We start from the raw sequence: 6000 nt of genomic DNA, 5'->3' as shown, positions 1-6000 counted from the left end.
CTTATAAAATGAATGGGCACCTAGCACAGAGTTAGTCCTGGGCAATGTTAGGTAAAAGAGGGCGAAAGTATAATAAAATATGGGTCTCTACTGTAGGTATTTACACAGTATTGACATTGTTAGCTGTTCTTAGAGATTTATGTCAAGTGTTACTGTGCTGTCATAAAACAATAAAGTACTTCTGTGAAGGGCTTAGGGCAAAGGGGAGGCAGAGAAGTCTCACTATATAAGGCCCTCCTCCAGCACCCGTGGTAATCCATGGGAATGTTTCCATAGCTGTCAGCAGGAGCTGTGTGGAGGCCTGCTAGGGGAAGGCGAGCAGAAGGGGCACGTTTACTATGTTCAGAGCAAGTAACTAGGGATTTTGTCTCAGGGAGGGTGTTGCCACCACCAAATTTTAGGAGCCTAATGCAGCTGACAAGTCTACCTTGCAATCAGTGGAGAGAGATGAGGGTTCCTCCAGGGAGCAGGGATGTATCTGAACTGAATTGTCCTCTGGTGTTTCATAGAAACGCTGACAAGGACCCATAAAAGCTGAGAGATGACATTAAGAAAAATCCTGTGATCAGTGTGGCTGTGAGGTGAAAAGGGCAAGAGTCCAGTGTCCCAGGGTTTCTACACAGCGTACCCTGGACTCTGCACACTTTCAGTTCTAGGCTGTTGTAGCTCCACATCTCACGTTGGGCTCACAGTAGGCTTCCCCTCGACATTTTGGCTGCAGGACCAGACTTTTCAGCTGAACTCAGTGTTTATATATAGTGGACCAAACTGAAATGCCAGTCCCAATCAGTCAGAGCACCAGGGAGTTTAGATCCAGGCACAGCGCCTGCCTGTCCATGGGTCTGCAGCTCCAGTTTGTCTTCCCTGCTCATTGTCTCTGCTCTTCATGAGGTTATGGCAAGATTTCTTCTCCAAGCCATGTCAATACATGGGAAGGTGTTAGTCTTCCTGCAGAAAAGTATTGCTCTTCCACTAGAGGTGGTTTCTATGTAGTTGTTCCCTGGTTAGATGCTACTGCATGGGAAGGTGTTTTCCTGCATCTTTCCAGATGCAGAAGGTAATTCTTTTCCATCAAAGCATTTAGCAGAATTGTTCCCCACTATAGCAGTCCCACAGCTGTCCTGCAGGGCATGGGAGAGTTACCTGCTTCCTGACACTGCTCTAGACAATGCTTCTCCAAAATCAGCCAGCTTCAAAAAAGAGAAGCATCTCTGCTCTATGTTTCAGAGCCCTTCATAAACCCAACTGTTGCTGCCAGCCTGGCTTGCCTTGCTTCCCCTGTCAGGAATGAGAGTGCTCCACATGTGCTGATTTTCACTATTCTCTGAGGGAGCTGATATGGGCTGTTTGGAAAACAGATGGGTAGGTGTTGAGCACTTCAGCATCCGACCCCACGTCTCTCAACTGTCTGAATTAATTTGAGCCTAGGCAACCGGATGAGTCTTCTATACTCCTTTCTCAGAAGCATTGCCCATGCTGTTTCCTGTGCCAGATTTTGTCTTAAAAGCTAATGAGTAGAGCTGAAATCTGTCCCTCACTCATCGGATACATCAGCCTCCAAACTCCAGGGCTGACTTCCCACTGGGGCAGCTCTCAGAGTCCACAGGCTCACTCCAGCCAAATCTCAGGGTGAGACCATGTTGGTCCCTTTGTCTGAGTCCTGGGAGGTGTCACAGTGGCAATAAACAGCCTCAGTCCCATAGCACCTGATGTCCCTTTCATTCCTCCAGTCCTCAGCTCAGATGGTGTTGAAGGTGTGGCCCAGGTGCATTCCCCTACTCCCAGGCTAGCACCACAGGCTCCACAGGACCACCACCTACCCCAGCAGAGAACCACAGGACACCCTGTCCTTGCATCCCACTGTCCTGGTGCAAAAAAAAGAGGATTTTAATCTCAGTTCAGTAAGAGGTGAGCACTCTCACTCACATGTGTACCCAGAGCAGAGTGCTGCAGCACCAGCATCCCCTTGGCTTTGTGTATGATTTTTTCCCATGAATATCTCAGTGGTGTCCTCATCACATGAGCTCTTTAGCTTCTGGGTTGGTGAGACAGCCTGGGAGACTGAGATGACCCTTTTAGTTTGCACATCTCTTCCTCTGCATAGCTACCCGTTAAAATGATTCGCTTTACCCTTCTCTGTAGGAATCTGGGGGGGACCTTGGAGCAAACTGCTTGGGACTGGCAGGGATGTGCACGCGGGAGAGATGCGGAGCAGAGCGTGTTTCTCGTTCCTCACACTCCTTCTCTTCTTTCTATTGACCTGCCTCACTGATTGGAAAAGACCCATGTCCCCGTCCCCCGGCCCCCTCTTCCTCCCCAGCCGCACAATTGTCACCGCCAATTAGTGCATTGTTAGGGCACACAATGGCACTGTGGCCACTGGAATGGGCCGCTTTTGTGCGTCTCCAGTCGGCCGTAGGGGCAGTCAAGATTCATTTAGGGCCTTACACAACATGGACAGAAAATACTATCAGAAAAGCAAAAGGGGGAGAGAAAAAGGGAGAGAGAGAGGTAGCAAGGGGAGGGGGGGCGAAGTCTGCTATTCAGGGGTTAGCCCAGCTGCATGAAAGGCCCAAGAAGCAGTGCCACATTGAAGACGCCCCTTGGAACACAAAGAGGAACCAGGGCTTAATAGTAATTAGTGGGCAAACTGCAAAGAGCGCTGTGGCTCTCCAGTGAATTGTTCCTGCACTTAACTGCCACTGCTTGCCCCTTCCCCCTTCCCTCCGTATCCGGCCGAGAGGGGAGCAGCTCGGGGATGGGAATTGGCAGCCCTCCTTTACCCACCACGCTCTGGGGAGGCCTCATCTAGCTCTTCTTTGTGGCAGGTAAATTGGATTTCATTCTCTAAAGCTAGTAGCCAATTACAGGAGGTACTTTGCAGCCAGAGCAGGCCACAGGGGTATGGTTTTGGGATCAGCACTGTGCCTGTGTCAAGGACCTTTAAAGCAGCCCTGTCCCTTTTTGCAGCCTGGCATGACACACCTTGCAGCTGGGCTGTTTGTCCATGCCTATCCCTCTTCCCCCAGCAGAGCCCTGGATGTCACTGCTGCTGTTCTCTTCTGCTTCCGTTGTTTCCCTCTTTGCTCATAAAATAATCACCTGTACTGGTTTTTACGATTTGTTTAGGAGAAGGCCTGATAGCAGCTCTGTCAGCTTAGCAGTGGTGAGGAATCTGCTCAGGCTGAGGACCAAACCCTGCTCTCCCTTCTCCATGAAAGTCTGTACAGTGCAAGCAGCACTTTGCATCCACCCCTTTCCTCTCGTTTCTGTACCAGCTCTCAGTCACTCTAAGACCTTCATTGATACATGCAGAATTTCTTAAAGCACATTTTAAAAGGCCCAGCCCAGGTTGGGTTTAGTCTTGTGTGCAGCTGAATATATTTAATCTCTACTTCTGTAGGGATCAGCTTGTTGCTGTTATCAGTCTCAGCTCACCCCCTGAACTGCTTGTACTAAGTTTCGTCAGGAGCTTATGTGTCCAACAGTTAGCTGTGTCTCAGGAATATGCCAAGTTAAAAGATCCGTAAGCCGGTTTGACCTCACATAAATGTTCTTAAGTACTGAAGAGAAATTCAGAGTATCCTAGCTCAAATGGAAAGTACACAGAGACAAAAAGTTATGAATCATTCCTTTTATATTGTTAGGGAATCTAAATAAAATCTAGGGAAGAAAGCTGCAGGGCCTTGTGATTTGTCTGTTGGCCCTTCTCAGCTAATGGATGTGTGTTTCTGCTATCCTTGGATACAGGGGTGCTGGAATCTCAAACACAACCCCACAAACTTAAACTGGGTTCAGCTCAGTATAAATTAGACCAGACACCAACTGACCGAATGTAGTAGTCTCTGCTGGAAATGTTTCCAAACTGCAGCAAGTGAAAGTGATACACACATGTACAGTTCTGACCCACTGTCTTTCTTCTTTTTTCTGGTAGAGACTGAAAATACCTTCTCATTTCCTCTGTTAGCTACAGGTACAACACGCTCCTCTCTCTAAGATACACGAGCAAGCTTAGGAAATGCAGTTGCTGCTCCAGTACCAGTCTTGTTTCCATGACCTGGAGGCCACAGACACTCTGTATGTCTATACAAAATAGGTTTGATTGTATTAGAACAGCGAAAATAAGATTCACAACCAAGACTTTTGGTATGTCCAAATCCCATCACGGTTTCACACAAGGTTCAGGGTAGCACAGCGGGCATCAAGGACTCAGCTGGCATTGCTGGGATGGCTCCCACAATGCAAACATGATCAGGGAGCTCACAGTGTACGTGTCTCACAGATAGAGCTGGTTGAAGGCACTGTCTCGTAACACAGAACGTGTCTGTCTCTCACCAGCCACAACACGTCCTCTCTCTGCTAATTAGCAACATCCCTGGCAGAGTCTCAGCTGAAAGGATTACACTGTCTTCTCACCTTGCCCTCTCCCTTCCTCCCCCAAAGAGGGATGTTTAGTCCTGCTGGGATGCAGCCTGGCTGGTCCAGGTAAAGAATCGGCCTTGTTCCCCTCCAGACTGCCCCTCTACCAGAAAGGGATTTTTGTCTCCAGGACAATCAGTCTGGCTCTGACTGAGCGGACGCGCAGCCTTGCATCCCTGCAGCGTAGCGCCGGAGGTTGTCAGCCTAATGTGCTCTAGTGGAACGGAAACAGAGCGCAGTGTCTGCAGCAGGAGCCAGAATGGTCTTTTTCCAGCTCAGGACTGAAGGGTTTATTTCCCAGCTCTGTGTGGCCGTAAGGGCAAATCACAGAACTTTTCTATCTGCAAAAGCAGGCAGAATTAGCTGTCCTTTCTCCCATTTTTTGTGTTCCTTGGCTGCTCAGCCTGAGCGCTGTTTGTACTGCAGGAACATTCAGCACCTAGCACAGTGAGGGGCAAGTAATGAAGCTGCGTGGTGGAAGCTTGCACAGTCATTTCTCCCAGTGCACCCAGTGGGGTCCTGTCTGCTTCATGACAGTGTTACTGTTGGGGGTCTGGCAGTGCCAGCCTGTGGGAGGCACGGAGAAGGGCTCACCTGCTCCCTTGTCCCACATAGAGGAACAGTGAATTTCACCAGCCTAAGGGAAATACATACAGAGAGTGAATTCAACTACAGGTGGACAGACTTTTCTGAGCAAAAAGCTGAACCAAGCTACTCTACCATTTTCATGCCGTAAGGAAGATGCTGGCCTGCGTGAACCCCATCTTTGCAGCTGTTGTGCTACAGTTTTTGTCAGCTTGTTGCTTACATAAAATCAGTTTTATTGTATGAGTTTGGTAAAAAGAGCCTGTAAGAGGAATACACAACCTGGTCATCGAAGATTTTTGGCACCCTGTGCTAACACTTATGGAAGGATTGAAAATATTTTGGAGAACTTTCTTGCATCACCAGGACGTATCCCAAGCAGGGTAACATTGTTGTGTGCTTGATGGTGCTGCACATGGCAGTGAGGTACAGGATTTAGAGAATGGATTCCTTCTTTTGCCCAGCAAATCTCTTTATGTGCTCCAATTCTGTAACGCTAGAATACTAAATGCTAACGCTGTTGCTGTTTAGGACTGAGTTCTGTGGATCACTTGCATGTGTTAATTCTTCACATCTAACTAAGGGCTGAATGTGAAGGTTGCTAGCAACATCCTTTCTGAAATCACTTCGACCTGTGTATTACATTATCCCAAGAATGACTTGCAGAAGGAAGTAATCAAAATATGTATAGCTCCAGATAGTGCTAATGGCCTTTTCATCTGTTTCTCTCTCGTTTTACTTGTGTGTCCAATAAACGTTGATTATGCAGGGATTTCAATCTGTATTTCAACATAATTTGGTTCATTCAATGTGAATGACATGACTCACTAAACCTTAGCTCCAAATATTCCTCCAGCCCCCTGTCAAGCACTTCAAGGATGTCAAAAGCAGATATGGAGAATCTGAAGTGCCTGGTCTTAGCAAGAATGCCTAAAAGGTCAGGGAAAGGACATTGTTTCAGGAGGTCTCTGGCCTTGATACTTACTGGTACATGAG

The sequence above is a fragment of the Phaethon aethereus genome (genome assembly GCF_964289735.1).
Source record: "Phaethon aethereus genome assembly, chromosome: 6".
Taxonomy (NCBI): Eukaryota; Metazoa; Chordata; class Aves; order Phaethontiformes; family Phaethontidae; genus Phaethon; species Phaethon aethereus.
Note: the sequence above shows the minus strand (reverse complement) of the source record.